General features: G+C 42.4%; 1 protein-coding gene across 1 annotated transcript in view; it reads right to left on the reverse strand.

The window, feature by feature from the left end:
• Nucleotides 1-13337, reverse strand: part of SPICE1 (spindle and centriole associated protein 1) — a 1080118-nt gene that overhangs the window by 972469 nt on the left and 94312 nt on the right. The gene's annotated exons all lie outside the window — the stretch shown is intronic.

Here is a 13337-nt window from a genome sequence, read left to right on the forward strand (position 1 = left end):
TCTCTGGCTGACAGTGATGGCTCTGACACTCATACCTCTCAACTTCAGAAAAAGAAATCTGAACAAATCCATACATAGAACTAAAAGTGGGACACAGGCCCAAAAATAAGGACAATTTTTAAATATTGCTCTTATTAACTTAGATAATAGAACAGTAGTAGGTCTTGCATTAGTATGAATTTTCTGAAGGGTATGAAATCTGAAACTCAAATGTCTGCCATTATTTTCTAACTTCAATCTTTAATGATTTGCCACTAATTTGCCAGAAAACCACAAATTATATGAAAAATAGACCAAAAATGTGATGCAAAAATATAAAGTTGACACACAATACAGCTGGGAACCTGTCAAAAAAGGGACACCTTTTTAATATTAACACTGTTAACCTTGAGCAGCTAACAAAATAAGAGCGTCTACATGCATTTCTGAAATAAAAGTAATCTATAACTCTGATCATTACAGTTATATATAATTGTAAACTCTCCACGTTTTCTTCCAAAATTGCCATTTTGAGGAGGGATTATTAGGGGAGACATTCTGAGCCAGAATTGGGGACAATGGAGAGGTTGGATATTCCTAATTCTACAAAGCGATTTGCACATACCTCTCAACCTCTTAATGCAGGAAATCTGGACAAGGCCAAATATATTGGGGGAACATACAAACACTACTAAAAATTGCTCTTGTATAAACTTAAGACAGTTGATAAAATAACAGGTCTTGCATTAGCATGCATTTTTCTGAAGGTTATGACGTCTGAAACTCAATGTCTGTCATTTACTGACTTCATTCCTAAATGATTTTCTAGAAAAGTAAGAAAACCACAAATTTTATGAGGAACAAACCAAAAATAAGAAGCAAATATCTATTCATTCTGCAAAACTATGGACAACTGAGAGGTGTAGTTCAACCGGGGCTGTCTGAGTTTGCTAACCCCCCTCACAAAATCATAGTCGAATGGAGCCTCCCCCATGCAGCCATTCCAATGTCCCATTCCTTGGTTATTTTGCCCCATTTGACATAAATACTGTAATGTGTATACTGCTTTCCTTCTGTGATGATTTAGATTTCATTTGAAAGTTTTATTTTGCATTTTACAGCACAATCCCTAATAGATATCTGTTAAACAAAGCAATGCAGTCACACAATGAAAATAGACTTAGCATTAAAACTTCTCTGCCCTTGAAACTCACATGCATTGAAACAGCATTGAAACCCACATTCAAAGAAAATACATTTTGCCAGTGGCAAATAAAGATTAATTCTGTGCTGTTTTCAAAATCATAGGCCCCTTGAACATGAAACATACACATGCTCTTTGATACACCTTCCTGACTGTATTACATTATACTCCTTGTACAATACAGTACAGTTGTTAGAGGGCATTTTAAATGTATTGTTTTGAACATTTTTCCAATAAACAATCAAGCAAAATGCATACACCAATGACAAAACTGCCCAATTCAGAACATTTCCATCATAAAAAGTCTACTCAACCTTCTATAGTCCACCAGTATCAGTAAATATGCACAATCTCTGAAGTATTAAAATCCACATTAAAGATATCTGTAACTAATAAAGAGGTTGCTGCTAGCAAACAACTTTATATGTCATTGTTTCATCTACAAATAAAGTGCCTGTTGCCCTTGAAGAATAAATTGCCTATGTTGCATGCATTAAAAAAATGATAAGCTAGTAATACCGCAATACGGAATGGATAGCAAACTGGTAACAGGTTCATAGTTACTAGGTATCTTTGCCAAAAAGGACTGCAGCATCCACCCCCTTTACAACAAAGTACAGTATCAGCAATGCATCTACTTACTGTGGGAGTAGAACCCACAGCCTTCTGCATCAAAAGCAAGTACACTACCTGTTGTACTATTAACAATGCAAGCAGGCTTAACATAAGCAGCACTAAACTTTTGTTCCCCTGCAGCTCTCAGCTCCTTGTAAAATCTACTCGACACTCAGCTGTATCTCTGAACTTTGCAGCACAAGAAATCTGGAAAAAGACAAAATTTATTGGGGAGGGGGGACAAAAGGCCAAAAACCAGGGACACATTTTAAACATTGCTTGTATAATGTTGGAAAGTTGCTAGAATAAAATGCTGCGTTACCACCATACATTTCACTGCCACATCTTGAACCCAGGGTACCCTGTGCAAAACAGTCAGAGCAACATACCACCATGACACATCAGCTGTTTTGTGAAAGAGGAAGACGGCAACTTAAATGGCTATCATTTAGTGAATTCAGTTCTCACCATAGCACAGCTGTCAACCTCTTAGCACAAAACACCTGAACAAAGCCAATAATGTGTGAATACAGCTTCCAAACATTCAGTGAATTCAGTTTTCACCATAGCTCTCAACCTCTTAGCAAAAAACACCCAAACAAAGCCAGTAATGGGGGAATATAGCCCCCAAACATATTCAGTGAATTCAGTTCTTACCATAGCTCTCAACCTTAGCACAAAACCTGGATGAAGCCAATAATGAGAGGAATACAGTCCCAAACATAGGGACAAATTTCAGATATCCATCTTATACACTTAGGAAATTGCTAGAATAAAAGCTTTTGTGTTACCATGCACTTTCTGAAGAATATGAAGTCTTATATTCAAATGCGTGTCATTTTTAACATTTGTTAACCAGGAAAGTCTGTCTTGGAACAAAAGCTAATTTTTAGCAGAGGCCCAGGGAGAAACACTCCAGACAGACACATGTCTTTGTAAGATGGGAGGACACTAGAGGACACAAAAACAGGGAGGGCATACAGACTCCACACAGAAGGTAAGTAAGGCACCCCAGCCAAAAATCAAACCAGAGAACATGTAGCTGTCAGGCAACAATGCTACTACTGCACCAATGCACTACTGGCTTTGCAAGGGCACAAAAATACAGAAACCACAGATTTTATGAGGAACAGAACAAGTAGGAGGGAAAAATCTGCAACATTTTTACAAATGGTGGTAGGTAGGGAATTCAGGCTCTTGCCACCTGGGCCCAAGATACAGGGTTCAAGCCTTATTCTCTACCCACCACCCTGTAGCACCTGGGGCATTTCACACATACACACCCACTGGGATAGGTCTGTTGCAGCACTAAATCCTTCCACAGCTTTGTCTGTTGAAGCATTAAATCCACAGCCGTTGGAGCACTACAAGCCCATGAGATGTTCTTCCCCTGACGAGACTCCCAGCCTGCCGACGTTGCAGTCTGAGTCCGATCCCTTTCCAGTGATAGCCCATGCAGTTACAACTGCATAGACTTCTGGGATCTTTCCACTTGAATGCTTCTTAATCTGGACTGCTGCTGAGACAGTCTGCGCATGCTCCAGACTGTCTCAGCAGCAGTCCGGATATCGGAAATGCTGCTAGTGCGCATGCGCGAAGGTTCGCTACTTGCAATTGTTTTTTTTCTTTTCTTTTCTTCTTTCTATTTTCTTTTCTTCCTTTTTTACAGCTGGGGGGGCTGCAGTCTGGCACTCCAATTGCACAGGCCGCCCCTGCTTATTTGTTACATTTAAGTCCTTACTCCATATTTTCTTTGGTGCTGCGGTAGCGTTGTCACCTCACAGCAAGACGTTGTCCCATTCAATTCTCAGTTAGAGCGTCTTCTGTGTGGAGGCATGCGTGAATGGGCGTGCCTTTGTTGAAGGTTGTGCACCAGGGCTGGTAACTTGGCACGTAAAATCCACTACCAAACATTAGCGGGCCAGAGTTCCGCTGTGGCGACCCCTAACCGGGATAAGCCGAAAGACACAACAACTCAATATTTTCTTTGGAGAATTCAACTTTTAGCTTAGACTGCTCTGAACTAATAGAATTAGCTTTCAATACAGTATGTATACAAGTATACATGTTGTAAATCATTCCAACTACCATCATTCAAACAAGACGTTACAGGAAAATGTAAGCTAAGCTAAATAACCACAAATTAAATTCACCAACTGATGGTTTAATTTTGCAAAAAAAAAAAAAAAAAAAAACTGCTAAATAGCTTCATGTTTCTTTTCTTCTTCATGAATGCGAAAATGAGATGAGTCCCCAGATTTGAATATTTTTAAAAAACCTATTCTAATTTTGAAAAGGGCTAGTTGGTAGTGGACAGTTTCAATTGAAGATCCTCACCGCTGATCAATGTGGACTTTAAACTCAACTAACAAGCTTGTGTAGGAGACTAAAACCAAAGAAAAATCTAAGTAATGAGCAAAAACCTACCAAAATCATTAATTCAATCAACTGACAGCAGCAACTAATGTAGGAATGTTATTGGAGGTTGGCATAACGGTAAGGTATTTACCTTACAGACAGAAGGTGCAGGGTTTAATTTTCTCATGGGCTAATTAGCTAGGATTAAAATGGCCCACAAGGTCAGTTAGCCTAGTACTAATCTATGAATCTATGGAAGAAATTATAGCCAAGTAAGGTCCTTACTATGACAGTACAGATCGGATGGCAGTACTATTGCATTAGCAGAACAAATGGGCTTTTACTCATAGTCACTGGTTTTAATTTTCCAGAAAGTCAGCTGTCCTGCACTGACTAATTCATGTCTGATGACATCTGCTTCAGCTTGTCAGCAGCCTGTATAGACTAGACATTACTAAGTGCCAACTACAGTTCATTAAATAAAAAGTAATAATAAAGCAGTAATAAATCTGATGTTAAAATTGAAATGTCAGATACTAAACAGTAAACACCATGACCCAAGGCTAACAAAGGATTCCAGAAATATAATATAGAAGGTAAGCATCTCTAGTGTTGCAAGATTTACTTTATACTGACCACCTCACATAACTGTTTAGTTAGTAGTTAACTAAAGAGCAGACAAAAATCACATTTTAAATATGCTTTTTGCACCCCACTCCCACTGACCATCAGCCTTCAATATTCAGTTAACACATTCATTCCACATACAGCAAGAGGAAATCACAGATGTGCTCGTTTATGCAGCCCATCAGTTTTTTTTTTTATTAGACTCTGACTCCACGTCTTGGTGGTGATATGGGCAACTGTGTCACAGTGAGGGACTACTAATGCCTACCCCCTGATTGTGAGTGTGCAGATCTGCTTGCTAATGTAGGCTGCTATCACAGACTTGATAAAAACACATCTCTAATTATAGTTACTCTGTCAAAAAGTTTCATAGGTAGGTACTAGGCTATCTGCCCGAGGGCATTTATAAGCCTAGCCAGAGTGTGTCAGCTTTCGCTGCTCCACTGATTAGTTAACTGAGCTTTTGTCAAGAAGAGCTAATGAAGTGATCCCAGGGGTGTATGTTCTGTTACCCATCCACTCATCAAGGTTTCTCTTGAAGAGTGTTAGTGAGGGGCTCTGCCTAATGTAGCTTGGAATTTTGTTCCAAAGCATGGGGAGTCTCTGTGACAGGAATCTATCACTCTAGCATATTCTATTTATTGTTGTGGCGAGGTTTTAGCTCACTAGAGCGAGTGGCTCACAGTGACTTGGATTTCTTTAGGTGGAGCATGTCCATCAATTCTGAGTTGGACATGGCTTTGTAAGTCAGGCAGAGATCCCCTCTGAGTAAGCAATATGCGACGAGTACAACTGGAGTTTTTCCAGTTGGGCTGCACAGGACATATGTTTGAGGCCAGTAATCCTCTTGGTGAGGTACTTTTGTGGTTTCTCCAGCTGTTGAAAGTGTCTTGTGAGGTACATCCCAAATGGGGCATTGTACTCTATGATGGGTCTGATGAGTGACGAGTAGAGGGGCACTATAACCTCTTTATTTCTAGATGCAAACCCTTTAGTAATTAGATGGGCTACATAGAAGGATTTCCTAACTACTTTGGCAATATGATTGTCAAAGGAGAGATTACTATCTACCTGGGTCCCCAGATCTCTTATTACCTCTTCTGTATTAAGGGGACTGCAACCTATGTGGTAATTCATGGGTGTTTTGTTTTTCCCAAACGGGATGACTATGCATTTTTTGGCATTTAGCTTGAGACCATGACTTTGACACCAGGTATCCATCTTAGTAAGGCCCTTTTGGATAATGGTCCATGTCAGCCGGAGAGTCAATTATGGTTCCCAGTTTGCAGTCATCGGCAAACTTGGTTAGCCATAGTCCTCCTGTGTTTGCCTGTACTTCTGAGAAGTATATGCCAAACAGTAGGGGTCCCAGGACCGAGCCTTGTGAGACACCACTTGTGACTGGTTTAGAGTCGGACCTGGAGCCCACTATTCTTACCGTGCGAGTTCTGTCTGCAAGCCAACTGGCAACCCATCTTGTGACGTAGGGGTTTATGTTAAGGCTGGTGAGTTTTTCTATAATTCCTGAGTGGGGAATGGTGTCAAAAGCCTTGGCGAGGTCAAGGTAGGCTGTGTGAACTACCTTACCCTCATCTATGGCCTTGGTGACTGTCTCGAGGAAGTCAACCAGGTTTAGTAGGCATGATCTGCCCTTAACAAAGCCGAACTGGGTCGGGTCAAGTGTTTGGAGATTCCCAATGGCTTTGTTAATGAGTTCCATGATGATGCGCTCCATAGCCTTGCAGACCAGGCTAATCAGGCTTATGGGGCAATAGTTACCAGAGTCAGTTGTGGCCCCTCCTTTGTGGAGTGGAATAACCGTTGCTGTGCACCATTCTATGGGCATGTAGCATGTGGAGAGATATAGGTTGAACAGTGTGTTTAGCTGGGGGGTTAGTTTGTTCTGTAGTTCATGCAAGACGTAGCCTGGGACACCATCTGGCCCCATTGACGCTGTGCTTTTGGTTTTTGAAAGGGCTGTTTTCACCTGTGAGTCTGTGATTTCTGGGGCACTTCACTTTTCCGGTATTGTTGTGGGCCCTTTTGGGGGTGAGAGGTTGTGAGGTTTGCACTGAATCTATCTGCCAGGATGTTGGCAATATCAGTGGGTTCAGTATATTTTGTGCCATTTTGCACTAGCTCAGAGCATATCTACAAGTTGCCACTTAGATTCTTGACATAGCTAAAGAAGGCTTTGTGGTTATCTTTCAAATCTTGGCTGTTTTTCTTTCGAAGTTAGCCTTGGAGGATTGTATGAGGGACCTTAGTTTCTAACTGATACTGATCAGGGATGTCTTTCCTTCTTGGGATTTGCTTTTACTGTTAGCGAAAGAGAAACTAGCCCCTCTCCCATTAACATAGTCTTTGCTTTATTTGCCTTTGCACCACAAGAGGCAGGGCTTTAAATCAGTTAATTGTGAAATGATTATGTTAAAGGGAATGGTGAAAGTGTATTGAAATGAGAGGTGGGAACCTGTGCCTGAAGGAAAATTATAATGGATATACTAGAGACTGAGGAGGAGTTATGAAGGTTGTGAATATGGGCAACTTAAATGTTAGATTAAATCCACTGGTACTCAGAAAAATAGTTGACTGTGCAAGCAAACATTTGGCTTACTTAGTGTGTATTTATGATGTGGGATATGTCATAAATGGAGAAAGATACAGTCACTTAATAAAGAAAGAAATAAAGAAAATAAAGATACAGAAAATTACAGGTGTGAGAGCTTGACTGATATGTTAAGACACTCAAACAAAAATCTTCATCATCGTCTAAATCCTTAAAATAATACATTTCTGAAAGAAGACAACACGTATTCAGATAAACATCTTGCCAGACTACATTAAAATGTTTTTATGGCTGGATAATTAAGGAGTTAGAACTAATCCTATGGGATGTGGCATCTTTAGATTTGGTAACATTTCTATTAGAAGGTTATTTGGCATACAGCTTAATAGAATAATGATGGTGTGTGTTAAAGAACACCTGAGGGTAAGAATGAGAAGTGAATTACCTGACAAAGTTGGGGGGGGGGGGCTATTAAGCACTATTAGGTCAAGGATCAGTATCACACGCCTGCATTTTTTAACGTAATACATTCCAGACATGGAACTACAACTGGTGAATAAAGTGGCTTTGTGAAGGTGATTCGAAGAAAGGCTTGACAGCAAAGGATGGCATATATAATCTGCATCCCAATCTAAACAAACTAAAAACATGAAACAAAAGTGGGATTTTAAAGCTTAATCACAGAAAGTTCAAGTTATGCATTCTGATACAGGGGAATACAGTAGAGATTAATTACTGGGGTTGTGCTGTGTTGGGGATTTCATATGAAGACAATTATTCAAATATTTGCATATACATAAATTTAACTATGAATTTTGGTGAGTTAAGGCATTGTTAAAACTAACAAGGTACTGTAGTGTAGGCTGAGAGATTTTTAATCTAGGGCTCTATCAGGCCATATAGAAAGCAATGTGTATTTTATAGTTCAGGATTAATATAGCTCATCACAACAATATGATCTTCAGCGAAACTCGTTTGACAGAGATCACTAGATGGAAGGGGCATTTTACAAAGCAATTTTAAAACATGTCAGCAAACTGCTATCCCCCCCCACACACACACACAAAAGTAAGCCAACTATGTGGTTGCAAAACCTCAGTGTTACTTGTCAGATTGCTCCTGTTCAATCTGAACATCTTGAATGCAAGGATTTCAGTGACTTGATGGAACAAATGGACACATTCTGGACATCTTAATTAGCAAAGGAAATGATGATGTCATAAGGGTACAGAACATGGTGTAGAAACTGTGTGGGCTTAAGAAGGTATGCCTATAAAACAATTTTAATAAATCTGATATCTTCAAACTGCAGAAGACAAGGAAAACAAAAGGCTATATTACGCTCAGAAAGGGCTACAAAGGGCAAAGTAGAAAAATCTGCATTCAAGAAGCAGGATAGATGTTGAAGGAGGTGGAAATCCTGGTCAAATGCCTGGTGTTAAAAAGAGATGTTGAGAAAAAGAAGTTATGTCTTACTATAACGTTCCATCTGTATTGTTGATCCTCGTTCAGTCATTACGCATGGGTATCGGTTTTGAGCTCGAACCCGAGCCAGCCATTTTCCAAGCATGCGTCAGCTTCAAAGTCTCGAGCTAAACTATTACCCACAATTCCCCTCTCCCTGTTACTTCAGATTGAGTTTGCAAGTCAAAGAAGGTAGAGGCTACCTCTGGTCAAATAGCATAAGAGAACCGGATGGTGAGATCAACTAGAAACCACATGACGGGGAAGGAGGGAAGGTCGTAATGGCTGAACGAGGATCAACAATACAGATGGAACATTATAGTAAGACATAACTTCTTTATCTGATATTGTTAATCCGCGTTCATTCCTTACCCCATGGGACAGAGTCCCCAGCTACCTCTATTCCTGGGAGGCTCTCATGGAAGGACATTCCTGAGCACCATAGAACCGAAAGATGCTCTTCACCTGGAGGCCAAATCCAATTTGTAATGATTGATGAAGGTATGAGGCATAGCCCAAGTTGCAGCTGCACAGATGTCATTTAAAAAGCTCTGGCATGGAAGGCAGCAGAAGTTGCCACTGACCTTGTTGAATGAGCTTTCATGGTAGCAGGCAACAACATATTACGTTGTGTATAAATTAAGGTCACACAGTCCTTCAACCATCTAGCTAATATGACCTTAGCAACAGCAGATCCTAATCTAGGTCCAAATAAGGCCAAAAATAACTGGTCAGATTTACGAAAAGGTTTAGTCCTGTTTAAGTAAAAACAGATTTGCCTATGTATATCTAGGGTATGTAGGCAATACTCTCCTCTGTTTGAATGATTGGGAAAGAAAACTGGTAATTCAATGGCTTGATTAACGGACATTTCAGAAGCAGAAATGACGGATTAGTTCTCAGAGACACTATCTCTATGAAAAATCAAGTATGGACTCTTGATACATAAGGCTTGAAGCTCCGAAATACGTCTGGCAGAAGTAATGGTGACCAAAAACAAGGTTTTCCATGACAAATACTTGAGGTTGCAAGAGGAGGCTGGTTCGAAAGGTGATATTATTAGAGCTTGTAGAACTAATGATAAATCCCATGGTTGAATAGGTTCTCTAAAAGGTGGCTTCAGAAGATTCACACCTTTTATGAAGGTCTTGCACAATTTATGGGACATAAGAGAGGAATCTTCGACACCCTCATGAAAATGAGAAATTGCAGCCAAATGAACTCTAATGGTAGAGGCCGATAGACCTGATTGAAACAGGTCGGCCAGATAGTCTAGTATTATAGACACTGGTGCTGAAAAAGAGTTTACATGTTTATCTTTCATCCAACAGGTAAATCTTTTCCACTTGCTCAGATAAGTAATCCTAGTGGAAGACTTATAAGAAGCAATGAGAATATCACGTACTGGTAAAGAAAGATCATTCTGCCTGGCAATCAAGGGAATTGGAGTAGCTAAGCCATGAGCTTCAGGCTGTTCAGGTTGGGATGAATCAGGTTCTGTGGATGTGAGCTCAACTCCGGGGTTGGATGGAAAAATCCATGGTCGATCTAGTAGGCGAGGTCAAAGGAAGGGGAACCAAATCTACCAAGGCCAATATGGTGCTATGAGGATCACCTTGCTCTTCAACAAACGGGCTTTCTTCAGAAACTGGGGAATGAGGGGAAGGGGTGGAAATGCGTAAAGAAGACCCGAGGCCAATTGTGGACTAGAGCGTCCCTGGGTGACTGTCCCGGAGGGGGAAACAGGATGAAGTAGTTGCTGCATTTGTAGTTGGTCGGGGATGCAAAGAGGTTGCAGCAAGGACGGCCCCAGCGGTGGAAGATCTCCACCGCTATCAAGGGGTTCAGGGACCACTCATGAGGATGAAGAATGCACCTGCTGAGTCTGTCTGCTATCACGTTGGAACTCCCAGGAATGTGCATTGCTAGAAGAAACCAGTTGGTAGCCATTGTCCATTGCCATATCCTCATGGCCTCTCGACAAAGGGGGTAAGATTTGGTTCCACCTTGCTTGTTGATGTACCAGACCACTGCCATGTTGTCTGATTGAATTGCAATTGTCCCAGACAGCAGCAGGGAATGGAATGCTTGCAACGCCAGAAGCACCGTCCTCAGCTCTAAAACATTTATATGCAGATGGGCCTCCAGTTCGGACCAAGTGCCTTGGACTGTCTGCCCCTGACATAGCCCCCCCACCCCCACCCCATCAGGGAGGTGTCCGTGGCCACTGTGGCCTTGGGTTGCTGGGGGGAGAAGGGGACGAGACCATTGTGAGATTGTGTGTCGTCCACCAATTTAAATCCTGTTTGCACATGTATTACTCAAATCATGGCTGAAAGAGGATGCTGAAAAGGATACCATTGGGTGAGCAGTAGCCATTGTAGAAGCCTCATGTGAAACCTGGCCAGGGGAACAATGGTGATGGAGGCTGCCATGGAACACAGCAGCTGTAGGACTGAGTGAGTCATGGATTTTTTCTTTCAAAGGATTGGGATTAGTTGTTGCTTTATCCTTAGAATTCTGTGCTCTGGAATAGCAGCTCTGCAGTGTTTTGTGTCCAAGATAACCCCTATGAATTCTGTCGACTGAGATGGGGTGAGATTGGATTTTTGCCAGTTTATGGTTATGCCTAGCCTTTGAGCAGCAAGGAGAGAGTATGCCAGGGCTTTTTCCAGCAGATGTCTGGTGGGGGCAGAAATGAGCCAGTCATTTAGGTATGGAAACACTTGGAATCCTTGAAGTCGCAAGTGAGCTGTGACAACTGCCCTGCACGTCCACAGGGCAATACTCTGAACTGGTAGTGACTGGCTCCCTCACGGAAGCACAGAAATCTTCTTGATGGCCTGTCCACCTTTATGTGGTAGTACGCATCTTAAAGATCTATGGGGCACATCCAATCATCTTTTTCCAAAAGTGGGAGGATAGACTGTATTGTGACCATCCGGAATTTTTGTACTCTCACAAACTTGTTCAATATACTGAGATCCAAAATTGGCCTCCAGTCCCCTGTTTTCTTTGGTACGGAAAATAGTCTAGAGTAGAATCCGGATTCTATCTGGTCTGGAAGGACTGTTTAGATGACACTCTTTCTTAGCAGCTTTTCTATCTCTAGTGCTGTTTCTTCCCTTTGACTGGGTGGAATGTCGGGAAGATTTTTTGAAGGGCCGGGACACAGATCGAAGGGGATATGATAACCTTTGGTTATAATCCTTTGTACCCAAGAATCGGTGGTGATGGTTAGCCAGGCAGAAGGGTACAAGGAGAAACGTACCCCAACCACCAGAGGAAATGAGTTGGGCCGCTCTTCAGGAGTGCTGGTAGGATTGACCAGGGAAAGAATCCCTGGAACCTTGGTTACGCGACCCGCTCTGCCCTGAAAGGAGCGTCTTCCCTGTGAGTTCCCCTTCTGCCTCTGGGGGAGAACTCAGCCTGTGTGTCATGGAAAGGACCCTGAGATTTCTTGAACCACATCTTCCCAATCTTTTGGTTTCGGGAGAAAGCACGTTGAGGGGAAGAATAACAGACACCTAAGGCAGAAATGGTCTTACCGTCCTGTTCACATCTGGCCAGTGTGCTTTAAACTTTGGGCCCAAACAACAAGGAGGCCTCAATGGGGGCATTAAGAAAGGAAGACTTAAAGGGTTCCGCGAAGTTGTACAAGCGCATCCAAGTGTGTCATCTCAAGACCACAGCTGAACTCGCTGCCCTAGCTGCTCCTTCTGATGCGCGAGATATCAATCGCATAGAGGAGTTAGATATAGATTCAATGGTGGCCAGCTGAGAGGCCACTTTGTCATGGACCTCATCAGACACGGCACCAGCCAAGGTTTCAGAGAGCTCAGAAACCAGATCCCTCTGAAGCCTGGTAAAATGTGCCATATAATTCAGGGACCTGATAGCAAAGGTCGCTGAAGCAAAGGTGCGCTTCCCTATCCTGTCCAGGGCCCGGGACTCTTTGTTAGGCGGATGGACAGTTTGGCTTTCTTCTCCTGCCAGATGCTTTTTTGTTGCGGCCGCCACCACCAAAGCATCCACAGGAAGACCTTTGGACCAATGGGGATCCGAAGCAGGAGGGGACAAGATCTTATCTGGCCTCCGGGCTCCGGGGAATAGCTTCGACGGTATCAGGAGCCTTCCAAGCACACTGCACGATGAGCCAGACAAGTTCATCGGCAGGTGGAGTAACCCAGGAGGTAGGGGGAGGGATCGAAAGACCTGCAGGAACACAGATTCCTCAGAGGTCAGATTAGAGGACTGCCAGTCACCTCTCTGTTTCAGGATTTCGAGGATATCACCAAAGGATACCTCAGAGGGTGACTGAGGGGATCCTTACCCCTCATCGAAATCTGTGTCTTTGGTGAGGGACTCCTCTGGGAGTCCATGTGCTTCCTCTTACACAAAATTTTCCAGTGGACCTCCTCAGTGGGAGAAGCTGGAGAAGACAGCGGAAAGGGGGATTCCTGAGAGAGTATGTCCTGCGGTCCCTGCACCCAGTGCCCGCTTGGTGCGACTTGTGAAACT

The sequence above is a fragment of the Protopterus annectens genome, chromosome 5.part1 (genome assembly GCF_019279795.1).
Source record: "Protopterus annectens isolate FY-2018-M chromosome 5.part1, PAN1.0, whole genome shotgun sequence".
Classification (NCBI taxonomy): Eukaryota; Metazoa; Chordata; order Ceratodontiformes; family Protopteridae; genus Protopterus; species Protopterus annectens.